This window comes from Thunnus maccoyii, chromosome 1, assembly GCF_910596095.1.
Source record: "Thunnus maccoyii chromosome 1, fThuMac1.1, whole genome shotgun sequence".
Taxonomy (NCBI): Eukaryota; Metazoa; Chordata; class Actinopteri; order Scombriformes; family Scombridae; genus Thunnus; species Thunnus maccoyii.
In genome coordinates this window covers 122,323-147,954 of record NC_056533.1, presented here as the reverse complement: position 1 = coordinate 147,954, position 25,632 = coordinate 122,323, and the positions used below count along the sequence as shown (strand labels likewise).

Sequence of the window (25,632 nt, the reverse complement as noted above, 5' to 3'; positions counted from 1 at the left end):
GGGAATCACATGTGAATAAAGCTTCTAAAAATGACATTCATCATCAACTTAATATTAATATACATACATATATATATATATATATATATATATATATACATATATATATATATATATATATATATATAAAATGATAGTTGGCTAAATCAGTCATGAATGCAATGTGTGGATGAGTGAAATATGTGATGCATGCAAGCAAAACAAAACAAAAGTTTAACCCATCTGGCTCGTGAAGGCTTGGAAGGAAGAGATGCGAGACGTCAACAAAGAAGACACCTAAATAGGCTGGAGGCCTAAACCAACCAGGTGCAGGCAGTTCCCTGACATCCTCTCCAACCCCGCCCACTGGCTCCTGGGCCAGGAAGCCAAAGCAACCTCTTAAGCAAAGCAGAGAGAGGGACGTCACACTGGCTCACATAGCAACATGAACTCCCAAGGCAGATGCCAATGAGGCTGGTGACACTGCCATTCCTGCATATGACAAACTTATCCTGCACACTGTCTGTGATGAGTTTGGCTTTCGCCAATTCTTTCAACTTCATACACAGCAGTTGCACTAAACATCCTCCAGGGGCAGAAGAGCATCTTTCTTGGGTACTTGGCTCCAACCATCGTGCAAATGCAAAGTGTTTTGAATGGTCTGCCAGATGAGTGCACAAAGCCCACTGCTACAAAAAGTCTGATCACATGCAGTCACTGAGAACAAGACTGGAAGGCTTGCTTGAGAAGAAGGAACACATATTGGCAGCTATGCTGCTGCCAACATTCAAGCTTGACTGAGTAGAAGATGAGGAGAAACACCTGCAGTACTGAGTGATGTTGAAACGATGTTGAAACAAGATGACTCTGATGACTCAGAAGCAAAGATTTTAGCTTCACTACATTGGCTTCCTGTTAAATTTAGAATAGAATTTAAAATCCTTCTCCTAACTTACAAAGCCCTTAATGGTCAGGCACCATCATATCTTGAAGAGCTCATAATACCGTATTATCCCACTAGAACACTGCGCTCCCAGTATGCAGGCTTACTGGTGGTCCCTACAGTCTCTAAAAGTAGAATGGGAGGCAGAGCCTTCAGCTATCAGGCTCCTCTTCTATGGAACCATCTACCGGATTCAGTCCGGGGTGCAGACACCCTCTCTATGTTTAAGAGTAGGCTTAAAACTTTCCTTTTTGATAAAGCTTATAGTTAGGGCCGACCAGGCTCCCCTTGGATCAGCCCTTAGTTATGCTGCTATAGGCCTAGACTGCTGGGGGACTTCCCATGATGCACTGAGCTCCTCTCTCCTCCTCTCCATCTGTATGCATTCATGTAACATCAATGCATGTCACTAACTTTGCTTCTTCCCCGGAGTTTTTTGTGCTTTCTCATCTCACAGGAAAAGCTGAGTCCCGGGCCGAACCTTCGTGGTCCTTCACAGTCCTGATGGCATCCTTCCCTGGCTGTTGCTGCTCGTGCTTGTTGTTGTTGTTGTTGTGATTTTTTTCTTCTGTCCCCCCTCCCCCTTTCCCTCTCTCTTTCTCTCTCTCAACCCAACCGGTCAAAGCAGATGGCCGCCCACCAAGAGCCGGGGTCTGCTTGAGGTTTCTACCCGTTAAAGGGGAGTTTTTCCTTACCGCTGTCGCCAAGTGCTTGCTCATGGGGGAATTGTTGGGTCTCTGTATATTAAAGAGTACGGTCTTGACCTGCTCTATGTGAAAAGTGCCTTGAGATGACTTCTGTTGTGATATGGCGCTATATAAATAAAAATTGATTGAAAATTGATTGATTGAAAGAGGCTCTGATCAATTCCAGTCCAGTGGTGACATTGGCAAGAAAGACACTGCAGCATCATTTTTCAGATTTAACTGACCCCACAGAATCCCAGAAAAACTGAAGCAGACTGAAGTAGTTATTTGGATGTACCAACAACAGATGAGTTTGCTGAGTACATATTTGTGTCCAAACTCAAAAAGTTGTTCATAAAGTACAACACTGTACTCCCCTCAAGCACTCCAGTAGAGAGGCTCTTCAGCATTGGTGGTCAAATATTTAGGTCCAGGAGAAACTGGCTTAGTGATGCCAACTTCGAAAGGCATCTTCTTTTGAATGCCAACAAAAAGATTTGAACTTCTATTATTGGTGGATTGGACTGGTAGTATCTATTGTTGTGATTTGTGACTTTTTATGTAGGGCTATGGAAGTGGTACAACATATTGGGGATAAGTGTATTGGTGTGCAGAGGTGTAGCTGCATGAGAACAACAGAGAATGACTTACTTTTTATGTTTGTTTATTTGTTTACTTTTAGTTCTTTTCTTTTTAGAGGATGTTAAAATATGTTGGCTGAAAACTGCACTGTGAGGCTTTGGCCAAAGGCTCTGACTTTTACACCCAAAATACACAAGGGAGATCAGCTTCTAAAAAGAAGATATGTTGAAAGCTATTTATGTTTGTTAAAAGCTAAATGCTGTGCGTTTCTGAGTTTTCAGAGCTGTGCTTTTTGTCTGGGCAAACAAGTCAGGAAGACAGAATATCAAAATGAATGAGAATGACTCACTCGTTGTTTACTCAATGTTTACATTTAGTTGTTTTCTTTTTAGAATATGTTAAAATATGTTGGCTGAGTATTGTACTTTGAGCAGACTAGGCACAACCTTAGTTGGTTCTTTTTTCTTACAATTTTTGCCTGTGTTGGTACTTAGGATCTTGATACTTAGCATCTTCTGGACTCTGGTGTTCACAGTAACTGCAGTTCAAAATATTCTCCAGGATTTTTTAGATGCAGAGCCTAGTGGTAAAACATATACTCACATTGTTTTTTCTTGGCTTTTAAAAGGATTCACTTTCTGCGATTCTTTAGTGCTATACAGGAATTCATTTAGTTTGGGAAATGGGCAGTAGCAATAACTGGGGGCTGGAGATGGATGGGTAGGAGGAGGTTCTGCTGAAAAAGAGTAGCCCAGAGCAGCTCAATTTAAAAAAAAATGAAAGAAATGAATGTGAACTAGTTCATTTTTTGGGACTGTGAACTTAGTTCAAAATTCAAAATTATGAACTATGAGTATGAACTAGTTTATTTGAAACTGTGTGAACTGAACATTATGAACTTGCACAAGCCATGAACCCACTGAAGTGGGGCTAGCTTACGGGTGTTTAGTTGTAATATTCAGTGAGAAAGACAACTGCATTTTACCTGACTGACAAACTCACACACATCATGTTTTTCCTCACAGATCTGCGGGTAGTTGTTAGCAGTTGTAGGATAAAGTCCCTGCATGTTTCGAATGCAGACAGCACAAGCCTCAAACAACAGACCAGCTCTTTCTTCAGCCCCCAGGAATCCTGGCCAATAAAGTGAGAGTCCAAGACTCCTCACTGACCAGACCATCTAAACAACCTCCTGCAAACAGAAAGGTTCAGATAAGGAACCCCCAATCTCCTGCATGGTCACCAAACCAGACCACTGACCCAAATCATCTTTGATCCTTCAAGCTACAAGAGCCAGCAAGATAGGCAGATCAATTCATACCCCAGTGTGAATTGATAGTACCATTTGGATAAATGACCATTGGTTATCATAACTCACCTCTAAGAGCCAATCACACACAGACGAGCTGACACCAACTTTAATCCCACTGTGGATTTTGATTTTCAGGACTTGAGTGACCAACCCAAGAACTGATCACTGGGCAAACCAGCATAAGGCACAAGACATGCTGCACTATATGCCATGCCGCATTCACACACACACACACACACCCTCAAATGGCATGGACCCCTGCCGTTTGCAGTCAGACCAAAGACCTGGGACTGTAAAACCCATGGATTAGTTTTAGATTATGTCTAATTTTGTCAATTATTGTTGTATGTTGTATGTGTGTATATCATATGTGTGTTGTTATGTATTTTGGTTAGACTTCCTTTAATCCACTACCTTTAAGCCAGGACATATACCACCAACATAATCCCATCATCCATGATAACCCTATCATGTTTGGTACTGATCTGCTTGTTTCACTGTCAGAGCGCTAAAGCTACTATCCAAATTGCAAAATTAGGAATCATTAAATTGTTAATTTGTAAATACTTTGTTTAATGGAGTAACCATATTCAGGAACTGTACTCGACTGTCTGCGGACAGGGGGGGACTGACTTTGCTCCCCCAGAACACTGCCACCCCTGGGATTGGCCAAGATGCACCATCTGGGCGGGCAGACTGAAACTTTGAAACAGTGTCTTATCTGAGACTCTGTGCTGTTTTTGCCTTTGCTGTTTTTTAAGCTGTTATTAAGCTGTTTTTGGGTAGCTCTTTTGGGCTGCTTGATGCTGCTTGCTGGTTCTTCTTGCTTTCTGCCATGCCGGTGGAAAGCTTGCAGTTTGCTAGTCTGAAGATGTGACTCAGAGCATCTTCTGAATCTGGAGTCATGAGTTGAGGATCAAGCCTAGGAGAGCATGAGAGCATAAATCAGGAGCTCTCTTCCAATGGGAACTTTTCAAATCTGGACCGGCCGACTCACTCATCACTACCAGATCCAGACTCCAGCTCCTCACCCCAGCACAACGGACTCCATTCTCAACAAGAAGCTACCCCAGGGAGCAAGCAAGTATTCATACAAAACCTCCATCAACTTGCTTAAACCCTGGTGCTTTCATGATTTGTAATTTCAATTGGCAATTCTGAACTAAGCTGTGGTACCGTTTATTTGACTTGCTGCTTCTCAGGTAACAGTTATCTCATCTGTTTATCAGGTTTCCCATACCAACTACACAATACATAACTCCGCATCATGCATTTCGAACTTTCAGTAGCCATAGCCTTGTGTACCAGTTTCCGTTTCCCTCTTGTGTCTTGTTTGTAAAATGTTGTAGTGTTAAGTACTTGTATCTGTAGTATTAGTAATAAATGTGTATGTAACTAAGGTGAACTTGTTTGTGTTTTCTTATGCTTGCATCTCAGTCACTTAACCTTAAAAGACCTATACCCTTGCAAAATCATTATTAAGATTAATAACAATCATAATTATAATTGACCTCTCTTGTGTGTCCAACAAGGAAGACTATTTCCCTATTATTACACATACTCTAATATGAGTTATGTCACTGGACGAATAATTTCATGTTGGAGTTGTGCACAATAATAATTTATAATTCCCCCATAAAATCATAAAGATTTTTGAGTGCACAAATTCCTACACAGTGATGTGGAGGTGTGGAGAGCAGCAATCAGCGCTACTGGTAATATAACTGTTAAGTTCTTTGTGGGTTTACAAATTTCTCTGCTTTTTCAGGGTTCAACATAACATTTTTTCCCCACTGGCCCACTTGGCCAGTAGATAGTTTTACTGGCCCCTTATATATTTTCACTGGCCCAGCAGCAAAGATGAAAAAAACTCTTTTTTTCCAGAATTCTGGTGATTTATTCTACATAATATGTACAACAGTAAAGTTCTCTTTAGATTTGGTTTTCCTTTAGTTATTGATATTGTCATAACCCAGCCCTTAGGCCATGACAAAAACAGGAAAGGAGACCAAAATGCCAATAAATGCCAAATAGTTTATTGTAGTAAATTAACCAAACTGCAACATGACTTGAAGATGTGAGGTGTGTTAGTCAGTGACATCACGCACAATATGTAATTTCAGCCACTAGGGGTCTCAATCAAAACAATAACAAAAGACGGAGTGTGATGACGGTGTGAAGTAGCGTGGGATCATGGGAGTTGTTGTCTTCATCGGTAAACAACCAGCTTCTTTGGGTTAGGATTACTCCAGTGATCATCGTTCAGGATCTTTTTACCGGGAGCTGAATTATCTGGAGGTCTCCTCCTCTCCGGAACAAACAGACCCGGTGATTTAAACAGGTAAAAACACTGAATAAAGTATTTTCACTTTGAAAATCAGTGTTTCTCTGATGCTGTTTTCAGTGGGCACAGGACGTCCGGTAGCGGCTGCTAGCCGAGCTGCTGCTAACATTTGCTCAGCTTGTTTCTCTGATAACTTAAGATCCAGACGTTCAGCAGGTTTTTACTGGGAGCCGAATTCTCCGCAGAGGTCTCCTCCTCTCCAGAACAAACAGATCTGGTGATTAAAACAGGCAAAAACATTGAATAAAACAGTTTCACGTTAAAAATCAATGTTTCTCTGACGCTGTTCGGCTGGCACTGGACGTCCGATAGGGGCTGTTAGCTGAGCTGCTGCTAACATTTGCTCAGCTTGTTTCTCTGATAACTTTAGATCCAGATGTTCAGCAGGTTTCTACTGGGAGCCAAATTATTCTAAGAGGTCTCCTCCTCTCCAAAAGCAAACATACACAGCGATTAAAACTGTAAAATACTGAATAAAGCTATTTCACATAAAAGAAATCAATGTTTCTCTAACGATGTTACGCAAGCACCAGACGTCCGGGAGGGGCTGCTAACCGCGCTGCTGCTAACATTTGCTCAGCTTGTTTCTTTGATAACTTAAGATCCAGACGTCCAATGACTAAAATCCTTTATCCAGTTAAAAGATACAGTTAAACACAATCATAAAAATGTGGCTTAAAACTGCATAAAAGTCAATTTATAACAGTTTCTGTTGAACAACCACAACACCAACGTATTATCTTGTATGCGTATACTCTTTAGTAGACGCCATTGTAGTGGACAAACACAACGCCGACGCATGCATCTTGTGCAGCATCGAATAATGTCAGACAAAATACATCAAAGTTAGTAGCTAGAAAAGCTCTTCAGTGAAGCTTAAGTTTGTTAAATTGACATAGGTAGCAGCTTATAAACTTTCCAGTTTATCTGCTGCTGCTGCTTTACATTACAGTAATGTTAATTTGGCTTGATAGTTTGGATATCTTGACTGCTGGTGTATTCCCACTGTGTGTTATTTCTCCACAATTACTGTAATTAACACCATACAAGTTAAAGTTCTGCTTCATGCTCAATCAGACTTTTAAAATGAAGGCTTTTTACATTACCAGAGTGAGTGGAGGAATCGGGGGAGGAGACAGAAGAAGAAGAGGAAGAATTGCAGGATGTAATACTAATGGTGTTGAAAGAAAAACAAAAAGAAAGTAAAGAATTGATTCAAAAAGAGGTGCAAACTGTGGTGCAAAGGTGCAAGTGATTCAAGATGTAAAGAAACAGTTTAAGGAGGAAAGATAAACACATAGAGGTAGCCCAGGCATCAGGTGATGGAGAGACATGACCACAATCAATGCACGAGGCAGAAAAAACTGGTAAGGTCTGATTTACACCTGTATCTAGATGAATTACTGATCTGTAAATATTTTTAAAGGCACAATCTGTTATCCAAACTAAAGGACATCCTAACAAACAAAAGTCAAAACACAAGATTAGAATCTGCTATAAAAGGACTTACAGATCTTTGAATAGCAAGTACTAACACTACACAACAACTCAATTAACATGGTTTCTTAAGCCATTAAAAGGTTGTAGACCTCAGATTGACAGTTATTTTCAGTTATTAGGAAACAACATGCTGATTCATCATTCATCTGACTGATTCATCAATGAGTCAAATTGTTGTCTTGATTTGGCTTTAAGTTTGACCAAACTAATTCCCCATAAGTAAGTTTTGTCATTTTGTTGTAATACAAATACTGATCTATATTCAGGACCATATAGATGGTGTGAGAATTGAGATTTGTTTTTTAAGATACACTGATTGGTCCATCTATCATCCATAGGGCCTATATTTAATTATGTGTTGTAAATAAATATTAACAATATTTATTTATTAATGAATAAATATTATCAAATATTTTTAGGACTCAAGCACCTAATGGTGCAAAGGCCCTATTGTAACTGAAAGAATTATTCTTCTCTATCATTATTCGGGCCTGAGCACCGAATATTATTATCATTATCATTGTTATTATTGTTATTATTAAGGCCCAAGTGCTGACCAGCACAAAGCCCTCTCATATCCAAAGGAAGTATTATTATTAGGGCCGAGTGCTGACCAGCGCAGAGCCCTATTGTATTCAAAGGAATTATTAGGGCCCGAGCGCTGACCAGCGCGAAGCCCTCTTGTATCCAAAGGAATTATTATTATTAGGGCCCGAACCCAAAGGGCGTATTTCGTGTGTTTGTTTCTTTCTCCTTCTTTCTTTCTTTATTATTCCGTCATTTCAGACCTAAATTTGACCCCCTAAACATGCTCAAAAACTCACCAAATTTGGCACGCACATCAGGTGTGGTGAAAAATTTGATAAAATTTAAAAATGAATCCCCAAAGATGACTTATGACACTATACTGAAAAAAAGTTGTTAAAAACTTTGTAATAACTCGAATGGTTTGGATTTTATAAACCCTCAAATTTGCAGTGCTACATCACCTTTACAATGTAAAACAATGGGGAGGCATGCACTTTGTGTCAAACAGAGGCTTCTGGCGTCTAAACTATAAGTCTAACCACTTTCAAACTTGTATCAACGGATTTGCCACGAAATTTCCTACTAAAATATGATTTTTAATGTAAGATTTGGCCAAAGTCATGGGATTTATGGGGAGATTTCACAAGAAGCGTACTCTAAAATCCCCCTCTCCAACTGCTCCTGGTGATGTCACCCCCTCAGTGCTGTGAAACATTTCGCAATACACACTCATAAAATCACAGGAGGAGCAAGAAAAGACTTTAAAAGTCAAACTCTAATATCTCAAAAACAGTAAAAGAGAAGAAAACATGTAAATTCAAGATTTGTAGGTCAAAGTCTCGTGACTCATTTAAAGTTCAAATGAAGTCTGTGTCTAAAACTATGTGGAAGCAGTAAATGTTCAAAAAGGTGTGGGTTCACTCACACTCTCCGTTCAAATATGTGAGTAGTTTTCTGTGTCTAGTTGCAGTTACTTATTGTCTCTGCACACCTGACAGTACACATGTCAATCAAACTTTCAAAATAAAAGCACACCACACTTGTAAGAAGTATCCCTCATTTTTAAAAAGCAAAATGATCTGGTCCTGACAGGCCAGAGTGCAAGGTCCCGACCAACGCTGCTTGCAGCTTTAATTATTACGCCACTTAAACCCTAAATTTGACCCCTTAAACATGCTCAAAAACTCACCAAATTTGGCACGCACATCAGTTGTGGTGAAAAATATGATAAAATGTAAAAATTAACCCCCAAAGTGCCAAGATATGCTCTCTAGCACTACCTATGTAACTAAAATGACCACTACGGCCTATAGGAATGTCGTAGAGAGATCAAACCAAAATAGAATTATTTGCCTCATCAAGACCTACAAATCATATGCTGACACCCCTGAGCTAAATCCAACAGGAAGTCTGCAATTTGCCTTTCAAAATAAGACTTTTCCTCAATTTTGGCTCCCGAAAAAACACTATCTCCTCTGAGGGCATTAATGGCATCGGCTTCAAACTTTAATAGATGCCTTATGACACTGTGCTGAAAAAAAAGTAGTTCATAACATTGTAATAATTCGAACGGTTTGGATTTTATAAGTGAAAGTTGCAGTGTCACATCACATCAAATGTACCCCTTACAATGTAAAACAATGGGGGACGCATGGACTTTGTGTCAAACAGAGGCTTCTGATGTCTAAACTATAAGTCTGACCACTGTCACCTGTATCAATGTATCGCCACAAAATTTCCTACTAAAATATGATTTTTAATGCAAGATTTGGCCAAAGTAATGGGATTTATGTGGAGATTTCACCAGAAGTGTACTCCTCTCCAACTGCTCCTCGTTATGTGACTCCCCTCAGTGCTGTGAAACATTCTGCAATACACACTCATTATAAAATAACAGGAGGAGCAAGAAAAGACTTTAAAACTCAGACTCTAATATCTCACAAACTGTAAAAGATAGAAAAAACATGTAAATCCAAGATTTGTAGGTGAAATTCTTGTGACTCATTTAAAGTTCAAATGAAGTCTGTATCTAAAACTGTGTGAAATCAGTAAATGTTCAAAAAAGTATGGGTTCACTCACACTCTCTATTCAAGTATTTTTCCGGCTGCAGTTACTTATTGTCTCCACACACCTGACAGTACACATTTCAATCAAATGTCCTTATATATCATGACCAGACGCACCAAAAAGTCTCTTGGAGCCATACCCTAAATCCAACAGGAAGTCGGCCATTTTGGTTCAAAGTTGCGATTTTCAGGCCAATTTTGCTGTTTTTAGCCCGCGTACTTTAACGAACTCCTCCTAGGGATTTGACCTCAGCAACTTGAAATTCGGTCAGTATCATCTACAGACCTGGGAGATGAAAATTTATCAAAACGGTGAGTTTTCGACATTGCTGAGGGGGTGTGGTCGGGCGGCGAATTTCGATCCTTCGCCATGAAAATTCAAACGGCCATAACTCCGGCATGCACGATTCTAAGAGACCCAAACCTTTTCTGCTTGGAAAGAGTTTCGTCCTGAACACATCCATGTGTCAATATTTGATCTAAGTCATAGCGCCACCTGCTGGCAACAGGAAGTTACATGTTTTACACTTTGACGCTCTGTGGGTGGCACGGTGATGGGATCCACCTCAAATTTACTCAGAATAGCCTAAAGACCTTGGAGATCGTATATTATGAAGTTGGTGACTTTTTGTCGAAAGGTGTTGCCATGACGACGCGGCGAATTTCGATGTCTCGCCATGAAATTTCAAAGCCTTATAACTTGACTCCACATGGTCTGATCTTTTCCAAATTTCATATGCTTGTTAAGAGTCCCGGTCTGAACATATTTTCAGGCCCATATTTAGTGACAGTCATAGCGCCAACTACTGGCAACAGGAAGTATCATGCGTCGTTCTTTGTTGTATTACTCCTAGGAAATTTGGCCGATGCATTTGAAATTGACTCAGCTAAGATGTAAGACCTTGGTGATGCTACATTGGGCAGGTCATGACCCATGACCAAACGCCGTTGCCATGGCGACACATCCTTCGCCATGAAATACGATGCTGTATTTTAGGGACAAGGGATGGGTTTACAGTCACGAAACTTGGCACACATGTCTGGAGCGACACCAGTTAAAATCCTGGATCGGTCATTTGCATAGACGTGACAATATGGCTCAACAGCGCCCCCTTGAAAATTTCAAAATGGTAGCCCCGCCTTCCAGATTAACCTAGGAAAATGAAATTCAGGAGGCTTATGTATCATGTCAAGACGCACAAAAAAGCCTCTTGGAGCCGTATCGTAAGTCCTACAGGAAGTCGGCCATCTTGATAAAAGTGGTCATTTTTCGCATTTTTTTGACCATTTCGCATACCTTGTATTTTAACAAACTCCTCCTACAGAATTCATGGTAACGACTTCAAAATCAGTGTGTGTCATCTACAGTAGTGTGTGATCAAAAGTTGTCAAAAGATTTAGTTATCATTGAAGCATGTGGCCGTGGCGTGGCGTTGAGTTTTGATGTTTCGCCATGACAGGCAAAATTGATATAAGTTTAGTGTAAATGCTGGAGTCTACACCAAACTTTACATGTTTGATAAGACTCCCAGCCTGAACACGTCTAAATATCAATATTCAGTCAGTGATGAAAACTGGCTCCATAGCGCCCCCTACGACATTTCAATGCAGCAGCCCCTGCAGCAGGCAGAGTAGGTGATTGAGGATGTGACGTTCATCTCCCCTTGCACTGTCTGAAAACAGCCCAGGTCTGGGGACATCTATATGCCCGTGACAGAAGCCCTTCACCAGCGCCGAGCCCCGACATACGCAAGGACGCGAGGGCCCGATCATCGCTGCTTGCAGCTTTAATTATTATTAGGGCCTGAGCCCAAAGGGCGAAGACCCTATTGTTTTCGTGTGTTTGTTTCTTTATTATTCTTTATTAATACGCCACTTTAACTCTAAATTTGACCCCCTAAACATGCTCAAAAACTCACCAAATTTGGCACGCACATCAGGTCTGGTGAAAAATTTGATAAAATGTAAAAATTAACCCCCGAAGTGCCAAAATGTGCTCGAGAGCGCCACCTATGTATCTAAAACGGCCGCCACGGCCCGTAGGAATGTCTTAGAGAGATCGAACCAAAACTCAATTATTCGTCTCATCAAGACCTACAAATCATACGCTGACACCCCTGACCTAAATCCAACAGGAAGTCTGCAATCAGCTTTTCAAAATAAGACTTTGCCCCAATTTTGGCCCCCGAACAAACGCTTTCTCCTCCGAGGGCGTTAATGGTATCGGCTTCAAACTTGAATACATGACTTATCACACTGTGTTGAGCAAAAGTTATTAAAAACTTTGTAATAACTCGAACGGTTTAGATTTAGTAAGCCCTGAAAGTTGGAGTGCGACATTACACCTTACAATGTAAACCAATGGGGAGGCAATCTCTGCGCATGGACTTTGTGTCAAACAGAGGCTTCTGGCGTCTAAACTATAAATCTGACCACTTTCAAACCTGTATCAATGGATTCGCGACAAAAATTCCTACAAAAAAATGATTTTTAATGTAAGATTTGGCCAAAGTCATGGGATTTATGGGGAGATTTCACAAGAAGCGTACTCTAAAATCCCCCTCTCCAACTGCTCCTGGTGATGTCACCCCCTCAGTGCTGTGAAACATTTCGCAATACACACTCATAAAATCACAGGAGGAGCAAGAAAAGACTTTAAAAGTCAAACTCTAATATCTCAAAAACAGTAAAAGATAGAAAACACATGTAAATTCAAGATTTGTAGGTCAAAGTCTCGTGACTCATTTAAAGTTCAAATGAAGTTTGTATCTAAAATTATGTGGAAGCAGTAAATGTTCAAAAAGGTGTGGGTTCGCTCACACTCTCCATTCAAATATATGAGTATTTTTCTGTGTCCAGCTGCAGTTACTTATTGTCTCTACACACCTGACAGTACACATGTCAATCAAACTTTCAAAATAAAAGCACACCACACTTGTAAGAAATATCCCTCATTTTTAAAAAGCGTGATCTGATCCCGACGGGCCAGAGTGCAATAGGAAGTATCATGCGTCGTTCTTTGTTGTATTACTCCTAGGAAATTTGGCCGATGCACCTGAAATTGACTCAGCTAAGATGTAAGACCTTGGTGATGCTACATTGGGCAGGTCATGACCCATGACCAAACGCCGTTGCCATGGCGACACATCCTTCGCCATGAAATACGATGCTGTATTTTAGGGACAAGGGATGGGTTTACAGTCACGAAACTTGGCACACATGTCTGGAGCGACACCAGTTAAAATCCTGGATCGGTCATTTGCATAGACGTGACAATATGGCTCAACAGCGCCCCCTTGAAAATTTCAAAATGGTAGCCCCGCCTTCCAGATTAACCTAGGAAAATGAAATTCAGGAGGCTTATGTATCATGTCAAGACGCACAAAAAAGCCTCTTGGAGCCGTATCGTAAGTCCTACAGGAAGTCGGCCATCTTGATAAAAGTGGTCATTTTTCGCATTTTTTTGACCATTTCGCATACCTTGTATTTTAACAAACTCCTCCTACAGAATTCATGGTAACGACTTCAAAATCAGTGTGTGTCATCTACAGTAGTGTGTGATCAAAAGTTGTCAAAAGATTTAGTTATCATTGAAGCATGTGGCCGTGGCGTGGCGTTGAGTTTTGATGTTTCGCCATGACAGGCAAAATTGATATAAGTTTAGTGTAAATGCTGGAGTCTACACCAAACTTTACATGTTTGATAAGACTCCCAGCCTGAACACGTCTAAATATCAATATTCAGTCAGTGATGAAAACTGGCTCCATAGCGCCCCCTACGACATTTCAATGCAGCAGCCCCTGCAGCAGGCAGAGTAGGTGATTGAGGATGTGACGTTCATCTCCCCTTGCACTGTCTGAAAACAGCCCAGGTCTGGGGACATCTATATGCCCGTGACAGAAGCCCTTCACCAGCGCCGAGCCCCGACATACGCAAGGACGCGAGGGCCCGATCATCGCTGCTTGCAGCTTTAATTATTATTAGGGCCTGAGCCCAAAGGGCGAAGACCCTATTGTTTTCGTGTGTTTGTTTCTTTATTATTCTTTATTAATACGCCACTTTAACTCTAAATTTGACCCCCTAAACATGCTCAAAAACTCACCAAATTTGGCACGCACATCAGGTCTGGTGAAAAATTTGATAAAATGTAAAAATTAACCCCCGAAGTGCCAAAATGTGCTCGAGAGCGCCACCTATGTATCTAAAACGGCCGCCACGGCCCGTAGGAATGTCTTAGAGAGATCGAACCAAAACTCAATTATTCGTCTCATCAAGACCTACAAATCATACGCTGACACCCCTGACCTAAATCCAACAGGAAGTCTGCAATCAGCTTTTCAAAATAAGACTTTGCCCCAATTTTGGCCCCCGAACAAACGCTTTCTCCTCCGAGGGCGTTAATGGTATCGGCTTCAAACTTGAATACATGACTTATCACACTGTGTTGAGCAAAAGTTATTAAAAACTTTGTAATAACTCGAACGGTTTAGATTTAGTAAGCCCTGAAAGTTGGAGTGCGACATTACACCTTACAATGTAAACCAATGGGGAGGCAATCTCTGCGCATGGACTTTGTGTCAAACAGAGGCTTCTGGCGTCTAAACTATAAATCTGACCACTTTCAAACCTGTATCAATGGATTCGCGACAAAAATTCCTACAAAAAAATGATTTTTAATGTAAGATTTGGCCAAAGTCATGGGATTTATGGGGAGATTTCACAAGAAGCGTACTCTAAAATCCCCCTCTCCAACTGCTCCTGGTGATGTCACCCCCTCAGTGCTGTGAAACATTTCGCAATACACACTCATAAAATCACAGGAGGAGCAAGAAAAGACTTTAAAAGTCAAACTCTAATATCTCAAAAACAGTAAAAGATAGAAAACACATGTAAATTCAAGATTTGTAGGTCAAAGTCTCGTGACTCATTTAAAGTTCAAATGAAGTTTGTATCTAAAATTATGTGGAAGCAGTAAATGTTCAAAAAGGTGTGGGTTCGCTCACACTCTCCATTCAAATATATGAGTATTTTTCTGTGTCCAGCTGCAGTTACTTATTGTCTCTACACACCTGACAGTACACATGTCAATCAAACTTTCAAAATAAAAGCACACCACACTTGTAAGAAATATCCCTCATTTTTAAAAAGCGTGATCTGATCCCGACGGGCCAGAGTGCAATAGGAAGTATCATGCGTCGTTCTTTGTTGTATTACTCCTAGGAAATTTGGCCGATGCACCTGAAATTGACTCAGCTAAGATGTAAGACCTTGGTGATGCTACATTGGGCAGGTCATGACCCATGACCAAACGCCGTTGCCATGGCGACACATCCTTCGCCATGAAATACGATGCTGTACTTTGGGTCTACAGTCACGAAACTTGGCACACATGTCTGGAGCGACACCAGTTAAAATCCTGGATAGGTCATTTGCATAGACGTGACAATATGGCTCAACAGCGCCCCCTTGAAAATTTCAAAATTGTAGCCCCGCCTTCCAGATTAACCTAGGAAAAAGAAATTCGGGAGGCTTATGTATCATGTGAAGACGCACAAAAAAGCCTCTTGGAGCCGTATTGTAAGTCCTACAGGAAGTCGGCCATCTTGATAAAAGTGGTCATTTTTGCGTTTTTTTTGGCCATTTCGCATACCTTGTATTTTAACGAACTCCTCCTACAGAATTCATGGTAACGACTTCAAAGTCAGTGTGTGTCATCTACACCAGTGTGTGATCAAAAGTTATCAAAAATTTAGTTATCATTGAAGCGTGTGGCCGTGGCGTGGCGTTGAGTTTTGATGTTTCTCCATGACAGGCGAAATTGCTATAAGTTTAGTGTAAATGCTTGAGTCTACACCAAACTTTACATGTTTGATAAGACTCCCAGCCTGAACACGTCTAAATAGCAATATTCAGTCAGTGATGAAAAGTGGCTCCATAGCGCCCCCTACGACATTTCAATGCAGCAGCCCCTGCAGCAGGCAGAGTAGGTGATTGAGGATGTGATGTTATTCTCCCCTTGCACTGTCTGAAAACAGCCCAGGTCTGGGGACATCTATATGCCCGTGACAGAAGCCCTTCACCAGCGCCGAGCCCTGACATACGCAAGGACGCGAGGGCCCGATCATCGCTGCTTGCAGCTTTAATTATTATTATTATTATTATTACAACTCTTTGACCTCAAATAACTTCTACAAACGTGTACCAAAACTCACTCGACAGCGCCACCTAGAAAATTAAGAAAAGCGAGCCCCACGATACAGATCGTCGTAGAACAATGATATTTGGTGTGCTTATATATCATGACCAGGCGCACCAAAAACTCTCTTGGAGCCATACCCTAAATTCAACAGGAAGTCAGCCATTTTGGTTCAAAGTTGCGATTTTCAGGCCAATTTTGCCGTTTTTAGCCCGCGTACTTTAACGAACTCCTCCTAGGGATTTGACCTCAGCAACTTGAAATTCGGTCAGTATCATCTACAGACCTGGGAGATGAAAAGTTATCAAAATGGTGAGTTTTCGACATTGCCGAGGGGGTGTGGTCGGGCGGCGAATTTCGATCCTTTGCCGTGAAAATTCAAACGGCCATAACTCCGGCATGCACGATCCTAAGAGACCCAAACCTTTTGTGCTTGGAAAGAGTCCCGTCCTGAACACATTCCTGTGTCAATATTGGATGTAAGTCATAGCGCCACCAACTGGCAACAGGAAGTTACATGTTTTACACTTTGACGCTCTGTGGGTGGCACGGTGATGGGATCCACCTCAAATTTACTCAGAATAGCCTAAAGACCTTGGAGATCGTATATTATGAAGTTGGTGACTTTTTATCGAAAGGTGTTGCCATGATGACGCGGCGAATTTCGATGTCTCGCCATGAAATTTCAAAGCCTTATAACTTGACTCCACATGGTCTGATCTTTTCCAAATTTCATATGCTTGTTAAGAGTCCCGGTCTGAACACATTGTCAGGCCCATATTTAGTGAGAGTCATAGCGCCACCTACTGGCAACAGGAAGTATCATGCGTCGTTCTTTGTTGTATTACTCCTAGGAAATTTGGCCGATGCACCTGAAATTGACTCAGCTAAGATGTAAGACCTTGGTGATGCTACATTGGGCAGGTCATGACCCATATCAAAACGCCGTTGCCATGGCGACACATCCTTCGCCATGAAATACGATGCTGTACTTTAGGGACAAGGGATGGGTTTACAGTCACGAAACTTGGCACACATGTCTGGAGCGACACCAGTTAAAATCCTGGATAGGTCATTTGCATAGACGTGACAATATGGCTCTACAGCGCCTCCTTGAAAATTTCAAAATTGTAGCCCCGCCTTCCAGATTAACCTAGGAAAATGAAATTCAGGAGGCATATTTATCATGTCAAGACGCATAAAAAAGCCTCTTGGAGCCATATTGTAAGTCCTACAGGAAGTCGGCCATCTTGATAAAACTGGTCAATTTTCGCGTTTTTTTGGCCATTTCGCATACGTTGTATTTTAACGAACCCCTCCTACAGAATTCATCATAACGACTTCAAAATCAGTGTGTGTCATCTACACTAGTGTATGATCAAAAGTTATCAAAAGATTTAGCTAGCTATCGTCGAAGCATTTGGCTGTGGCGTGGAGTTTTGATGTTTCGCCATGACAGACGAAATTGCTATAACTTTAGTGCAAATGCTGTGTCTAATTACTCCTGCACCTGAAATTGAGTCAGCTAAGATGTAAGACCTTGTTGATGATAACTCCTGAAGCTTTTGAGTTCTTACCAAAAGCTGTTGCCATGGCGATGCATTGTTCACCATGAAACAGGAAGCTGAGTGGCTAGAGATGCTTAAAAACTGACGAAACTTGGCACACACGTCAAAAGTAGTGAAACATAATATCTGATATGGGTCTCAGGCTAGGTCGTGGGAAAATGGCTCACAGGTACCCCCTACAAAACTTCAAATTCAAAGCCCCCACCTTTAAATTTGACGTATGTGAATGAAATTTGATAGGTACATGTATCATGTCCAAACGGACAGAAAAGCCTCTTGGAGCGATACCCTAAGTCCAACAGGAAGTCAGCCATTTTGAATTTACTTTGCAATTTTTGCTCCATTTTTGCCATTTGCAGGCGTTGTATTTTAACGAACTCCTCCTAGAGATTTGAACCGACTGACTTCAAATTTCGTGGGTGTCATCTTAAGAGTTTTGCGATGAAAAGTTATGAAAATCTTGAGTTTTTGTGTAACTCCCTTGATGTGGCGTGCTGGTCAATTTGCATGCTTCGCCATGAAACAGGAAGTTTTTGTAACTCCACCAGACTTTTTCCAATCTGGCCCAAATGTCCTATGCTTGATAGAGGTCCAGGCCACATCTACATGTCAATATTGAGTCACAGTCATAGCGCCACCAATTGATGGGAGGAAGTCAATGGCCATTTTGGATCAAAGTTGCTTTGATTTTCATGAAATTCAGTGGGATCATTTCTCTCATCATTCTATCCCAGAAATAATTTTTGTTAGAATTTTTTTGCCAGACAGTAAGTCAGCCACTTTGGATTCCATGCATAAATTTTCATTTTACTAACATGTCTGAAGCCTTTAGGATGTGCAAACACTCATGAAAATTTGCAGGTATGTTTGTACTAGTATGCATTAGTAAAAATGGGCTTGGGTGTGACATGTTGGCTCTATAGCGCCCTCTAATTACTTTTAGCATTTTTGAGGTGCTAGGGGTGCTCGATAACTCACAAAAGTTTGCACATTCATCAGAATTGGCATGACATGGGTCTTGGACTGAGACGTTACAACATGGCACAATAGTCCCCCCTACAATATTTTAAAATCAAGGTCCCCACCTTTAAATCTGACATACATGAACAAAGTTTGGTAGTCACATGTATGTCCAGACACACAAAAAAGCCTCTTGGAGCAATACCCAAAGTCCAACAGGAAGTCAGCCATTTTTAATTTACTTTGCCATTTTAGTGCAGTTTTGCAATTTAAAGGTGTTGTATTTTACCAAACTCCTCCTAGAGATTTAACTTGACTGACTTCAAATTTTATTCATTCATTCATTTTATTGTAAAGGTCTTAAGACCTTTGAAAAGTTGAAAAGTTATCAAAATCTTGAGTTTTCACTGTATGCTATTGCCGTGGCGATGCAGTGATCTTCGATGTTTTGTGATGAAGCAGGAAGTTGTAACTTGAATGTACATTGTCCAACCTGCACCAAATTTCTCTTGATTAAGAGTCTGTATCCATGACATGCACGTCCCACAACAAAACTAGTAGTTTCGGGGGGCCTAACACCCCCTCTGGAGAAAATCCTTGGGGAAAACACTGGAGAGAAAGACAGACAGACAGCAGCAGATGATGGATAGGTGAGCAGTGCAGCACTACACTGCATGAACTGTTTTTCTCTAGTCTGGTGCTGTAGCATGTCAATATATGTTTAATGATGGCAGTTGTGAAGTATTCTGGTTCAACTTAATACTAATAAATGGTAAATGGACTGTACTTGTATAGTGCCTTTCTTGTCTTCTGACCACTCAAAGCGCTTTTACACTACTAGTCACATTCACCCATTCACACACATTCATACACTGATGGCACAGCCATCAGGGGTAGTTTGGGGTTCAGTTTCTTGCCCAAGGACACTTCGACATGCAGACCAGAGGAGCCAGGAATCGAACCGCCGATCTTCCGATTAGTGGACGACCCACTCTACCTCCTGAGCCACAGCCACTACAAATTACTAGCAACGGCTATGTTTTTAACATCACAATTCATAATTACTCTGGAAAGTAAACAACAGTTTTTGAGGTAAACATTTAAATTTCATATCAGCTGTTGCTAATTAACATTAATTACATGAGTAACTTGATGACAAAATGAAACTTGGCTGTTTGTGTTGTTTGTGTGCTCTCTGCAAGCAGATGTCTACTCAGCCAAAAACACTCTTCTTATTTTTGTGCTTTCCATAACACTAATGAGTGAAGCAGTGCTCACTGTCTTCTCTAGTAAAATCACATCACATTCTCCCACTTAAACTGTCATTCATATCGGATCAATAGTTTATGGTTATCAGCTTTATAATTCTCAATCAGAACTTCCAGCTTTTGGACAAAGTTGCATGTGAAAAATAAGGAGAGCCATAGCCAATAGGCTACTGTTATTGCAATGGATACATAGTTAATCAACATTTTATATCCTTCACTGCTACTCAAAACAGTTTGTGTCCTCTCAGCCAACAGATATCAGTTGTAGTTACCTGCAAATTCAGTTTCTTCAAGAGCTGAACTCTAAACCTAAATGACTTCAAAATTAAATTCTTAAAAATAAATGTAAGCCCTGATAGGATCCCATTTCAAAGTATGATTTGTCTGCCTGATCAAAATCACATAGAGTTCAAAGCAGTTCAAAGCATTCTAGGTTTTTTAACATATTTTCACTTTATGATATTTCATTCAGTGAACTGTGTGAATAGTTAACATTTCGAAGTACCACTTTGCTGAGTCTCTCTTCAACTTAGGCAACTTCTGCCCTCCAACAGGCGATTTAGAGTCCCTCAATTTAAACGCAACAGACTGAAAGAATTCTTTTATACATCAGTCTATCCTGCTGCTAAACCAAAATCAGTGTGCTGCTAATTCAGATCTGAATCCAGAGGATATAATGTGATACGTATGATGGTCATGATTGTTTGATGTGTTTTGTACATCTATGAACAGTTTCACATGTGTAACTGTTTAATCTGTGTGAAAATGTTTTGAACAGAACTGCCTAAGGATGCTAAATGAATTTCAGTGTAAACTTACAATAAAAGTTGTACCATTGTATCATTATTGTTGTATCATTGTTACTATTTTAGTAAGGTTTCTTCATTTGAATGCACACTACCAGACAGATCCTGACAGATATTGATCCTGACATGTAGGAGGAGTTACAGTGGCAGCTTCCGCGTTCGGTGACATCACGTGCATACCATCTTTCGGGTATAAATAGCGTCAACTTCTACATTTAAAAAGCCTTGTAGCAAAGCCAGGTACTGTTACTGAATAACTGCACCATATGCAAGCCAAACCAACTCTATCATGACGTCATTTGATCAACATAATAATGTCACAATCAGCTCATCACAGCAGACTAACAGCTACATCAAGCACATCAATGCTTGTCAGCCAATAAGAATCTACATAGCGACAGCAGCAGACGTATGTTATGGTAACGTTAGTTAGCTAGAATAGCGTTTACTAAATTAAAATGACAAACTTACCCGTGTTTTTACGCCACAGACAATTTGACTTAAAAACAAGATGTCGTTTTGGATGTTTGCTTACAATATCACGTTATTAATGTTCTACTTATGGAAAACAAGCTGACTACAGGGGGGAAGATATCACTTTTGAGATTTAGCTCTGTTAAAATGGCAGTCCCTCTCCTGCAGGGCCGTTACCATTGGGCAGCTACTCGGTAGGGGGGCTGTGACTGGTGCGAGCCAACATTATACGTGACGTGCTTCAAAATATATTTAAACGGATGTGTGTAGAATGTTGTCTTCTGAAAAGAAAGATTGTGCTTTATAAGCGATTTTTGGTATTTAGTGCTCTTTGAAACGGAAGTGAAAGTACACGTGACAGTTCCCTGGCTTAAAGTGTAATGTGGTACGGTCCATATAAAGGCAATATTATGAACAATAATTTCTTAATTTTCTATAAACTCTTTATGTAGTTCAGGTTGTATTCCCTGAACCACATAAAGACACAATTTTACCCCCAAAAGGCAAATTTAATAAATGCAACATAAAATTGAATGCTTTTACAGCAACAAGATAATTTAAAAAAAAGTTTTTGACTGAAATTCCACCTTCACAAAAGATAAGGTGAGGAATAGAACAAAGTTGATGGCCACCTCACACCTACATTAAAGCTGCTGTTTTTTTAGGCTGATATCGATGTTGATATTTAAAAGACTGAAACATCTGAAAACAACTTATCAGCTGTTATTTGTTTTTTAACAGTTAAACATAAGATAAACATATTTGAAAAAAAATATTTGAGAAAACATACATAAATTAAAAGTGAACATACAAGAATACAGCCTGTAAAACCAATGATAAGTTGTAAACAATAACTGAAGTAGTGTGTGTCAAACTGATTTTGGATAATTAAAAAAGCCTGTCCCCAGAGATGAATTCATCTTTATGTATTAATTCATCCTTTATTTCCATGTACTCCTTTGTTTCTGTCTACAGCCTTATCCAATCAAATTAAATCCATAGTGCTCCATAATATTAACTCCTATTCCTACTGTTTGTTTTTATCATTTCACACACCCTACACAGTTCATACTTTTTCCATTCCTACTCCATATCACATATTTCTGTAACAGGTTTGATTAAATTCACAGACTCGCCAGCATATATACAGCCATTCCCGCGCACTGAATCTTTTCGTAACTGTTAAGAGAAACCTTCATGCTGTGTCTGACAATTTAATGAATGAGATATTTGTGTTGTTACAGGTTCACCTGCAATGACTTGTAGTCACCCGGTGTAGAAGTATAGTCTTCTGAGATGTATATATTTGTTACATTCTTCTCTCTGGTGTACATAATTTATTTAGCATACCAAAAAAGTAACAAGTCCTCCAAATTAAGCGACCACATATATTGTTTGACCATGTGACTCCAGAATGATACATAGGAGTGTTTTCTAATCTGGCGCCAATTAGAAAACACTCCTAAACACAGCAATAATTGGTAGGACAACATCATTTGTCTATGCTTTCCAAAAAATTCTTTTTAAACAGTAATGATGTTTTATGATGTAATAGTGCTGTGGTTAAGGTCTGTCTGTTTAGGAACAAAAAACACTTGGTTACGTTTAGGAAAAGATCATGGTTTGGGTAAAACCACTGACCACTGTGTTAATGTTAGAGAAACACTTGGTGTGGGTTAAAGTTATAATTTCCTTACACCTGGGACACACTGGATGTGTGAGCAGCACGTGTGCCTCACGGAACCTCTTGCTTTTCATTTTGGCACCCATGTTAACAGGTTAGAGCAGTCATACAGCCCACGACGCGCAGTTCTCAGCAGAAATAGACAGGGAAAACGAGAAAGATAGGGCTGCCAGTAGCAGAAGCGTTGCAGTAAACATGCTGCCTGTGTGGACGCTGCAAGCGCACAAGACACAGCAGTTCAGTGACACACACACACACACGCTGCTCACGCTTCCATTGTGTCCCAGGCGTTAGGCAACCTTTGTCATCATGGCAACAATAATAACCACAGAGTTAAGGTTAAAGAATAGGTTCACAATTTTCAGGTCTGTCTTAAAACAGCAATCAGGTGTCCATTGAACAGTGATTGTTCAATAGTGGTTTTCCTAGCTGTAATCATTCCTCCACTGGCTATTTAAAGATCCCCTTCAAATATGCTTTCAATGTAAGTGATGGGGGGCAAAATCCACAGTGTGTTTACACAGTCATTAATGCATTTAAAAGTTGATCTGAAGCTTCTATGAGTCTGAGTTAGTCGTATCAAGTTGATATCTGCCACATTTACAGCTTTTATATCATCCAGTTCCCTTTTTGTATTTCTTTGGAAAGAAGCTGATTTGACTGATATGGATGGCTGAAGTTCAGTGGTGGACAAAGTACACAACTTAATTACTTGAGTCAAAGTATACAGTAGCTACTCCTGGTCAAATATTACTCCAATACAAGTGAAAGTTGTTCAGTCAAATGCTGTACTTGCTTTCAAAAATACTTAAGTATTCAAAAGTACAATTTCTTTTTAACGTCAACTAATTCTTATATTGTTGCCACAATGCATTTACATAACTTAATGACTTTTAAACAACATACTCAATGCACTGACTTGTAGAACCTGTAGAATAAAAAGCTTGTAAATATGGTAGAAAGCTATTGTACTGTCCATCTCACATAAAATTATCAGTCTGGTCAAACTAGTCAAACTTGAAGAAGTCTTTATTCAACTTCAGAAGAAGCTGGTTTTTGAAGTTGTGTGAATTAATTCTTCCCCTTCTTGGATCAAACCAGCTGTGTTGAAAAGCCGTTCACAGGTAGCAGATGCAGGCAGGGCTGTGTTTAGCTTGCGTGACAGGTTGGATACAGCTGGTTAAGATGTCAACATGTCTATACCTTCAGCTATACACATCAGGTATGCATTCAGTTGTTTGGTCGTTTCCTGTGTGTGTACATGCTTCATATTAGAGAAGAAATCGTCTTCATCAGAAGCACTTGAGGAGTTGTCAGCAGCCCACAGCAGAGATAAAATTCATCCGCTGATTTCAAAGCTATGCTTCAAAGTAATGAGTAGCAAGAACCTTCATAAAAATGTAGTGGAGTCAAAAGTCATAAGTTTCCAAAAAGTATAGTACTCAAGTAAAGTACAGATACTCAAAAAATGTACTTAAGTACAGTACAAGTACTTTGTTACTGTGCACCCCTGCTGAAGTTTCATATTAGCTTCAGATAAACTTTTAAATACATTTTTGCACAGAAGGCTTGTGGATTTTGTCCCCCACCACTTACATTGTAAGTGCATTATGAAGGGGTCTTCTAATGGTCAGTATGGACAGGAGAAATGATTACAGCAAGAAAAATTTTATTGTTTCAATATATTTCAATGTTCATTTGGGCACCTGACTATTGTTTTAAGAAAGACTTCAAAAATTGTGAACCTGTCCTTTAAGGGATGATCGAAATTACAATTTTTAAAAAAATTCACTCGTGGTTGGAAATGTGACACTAACGGTTGGAAATTGGAAACAAACAGCAGTCTCCTGAGGCAAAGTCCACTAAAGTCCACTCTACAGCTCCTGGTACCCTCCCTCCAAAGCTGTGTTCAACTTGTTTGATAACAGGATAAATAAATATACAATATGTTGTGTTCCCCCTCACGAAAATCAAATGCCTGTCCTATTGATTTGCTCTAGCGCCGGGTCTGAACAAATATATATAACAAAAATAGAGTTATATGCAATGATCCCCCAGCAGCTGTGTCTCTCCATTGAGAGGTGTGGGTTTAATTTCTATTCCAATTGCCAATCTGAAGATGAAAACAGGTTAGGGTTAGGTAACAGGAAAAAACGGGAAGTGAGGTTTTTTTTAATTCACACAAAAAACAGAAAAACTAAATAATGCATTTCTTTATCCTATTATCAAACAAGTTGAACACAGTTTTGGATGGAGGGTTCACAGACCAGGAGGCAGCAATGCACTTCCCATGCCTAGTCTGCCAGGAAATAGAGGATGTCAGTTGAATAGGCAGTCCTTCAAAGTAGCCCAGGACACGTTGCGTTCACACTGCTAAAAGAATGTGGCCACATGTGGCCCAGACCACCTCTGAATGTGGTCTGAGCAAACAGTCTCAATGCGTCCTCAATGCATCTTGAGTGTGTTCACACCTGTACTTAGAGCTGTTCACTTGTGATCAGACCACCCAAGACGGATGTTAATGTCAGGTGTAAACAGGGCCTGAGAGGACATGTTAGTTTGTCACCACGCAACTAACACTGTTGTTAGCTGACCAAGCTAACAGTAACAGCTATAGCTTACAGCCACCTCACCGGTATTACAACTACTAGCCACCATAATCAGGTTTGGACACTTACAGGGCTCTATCTTACGCTCGGTGCAAAGAGGCGCCAAGTGCGACGCAAGTGTCTTTG

General features: G+C 40.3%; 1 protein-coding gene across 5 annotated transcripts in view; it reads right to left on the bottom strand.

Annotated features, from left to right (window-relative positions):
- Window positions 1-21,365, bottom strand: part of celf1 (cugbp, Elav-like family member 1) — a 137,556-nt gene extending 116,191 nt beyond the window's left edge. For all 5 annotated transcript variants that reach the window (XM_042417724.1, XM_042417731.1, XM_042417740.1 and 2 more), the window contains exon 1: window positions 21,211-21,365. The gene's annotated coding sequence lies outside the window, so the exon portion shown is untranslated. The remainder of the gene's footprint in view (window positions 1-21,210) is intronic.
- Window positions 21,366-25,632: the final 4,267 nt, after the last annotated feature.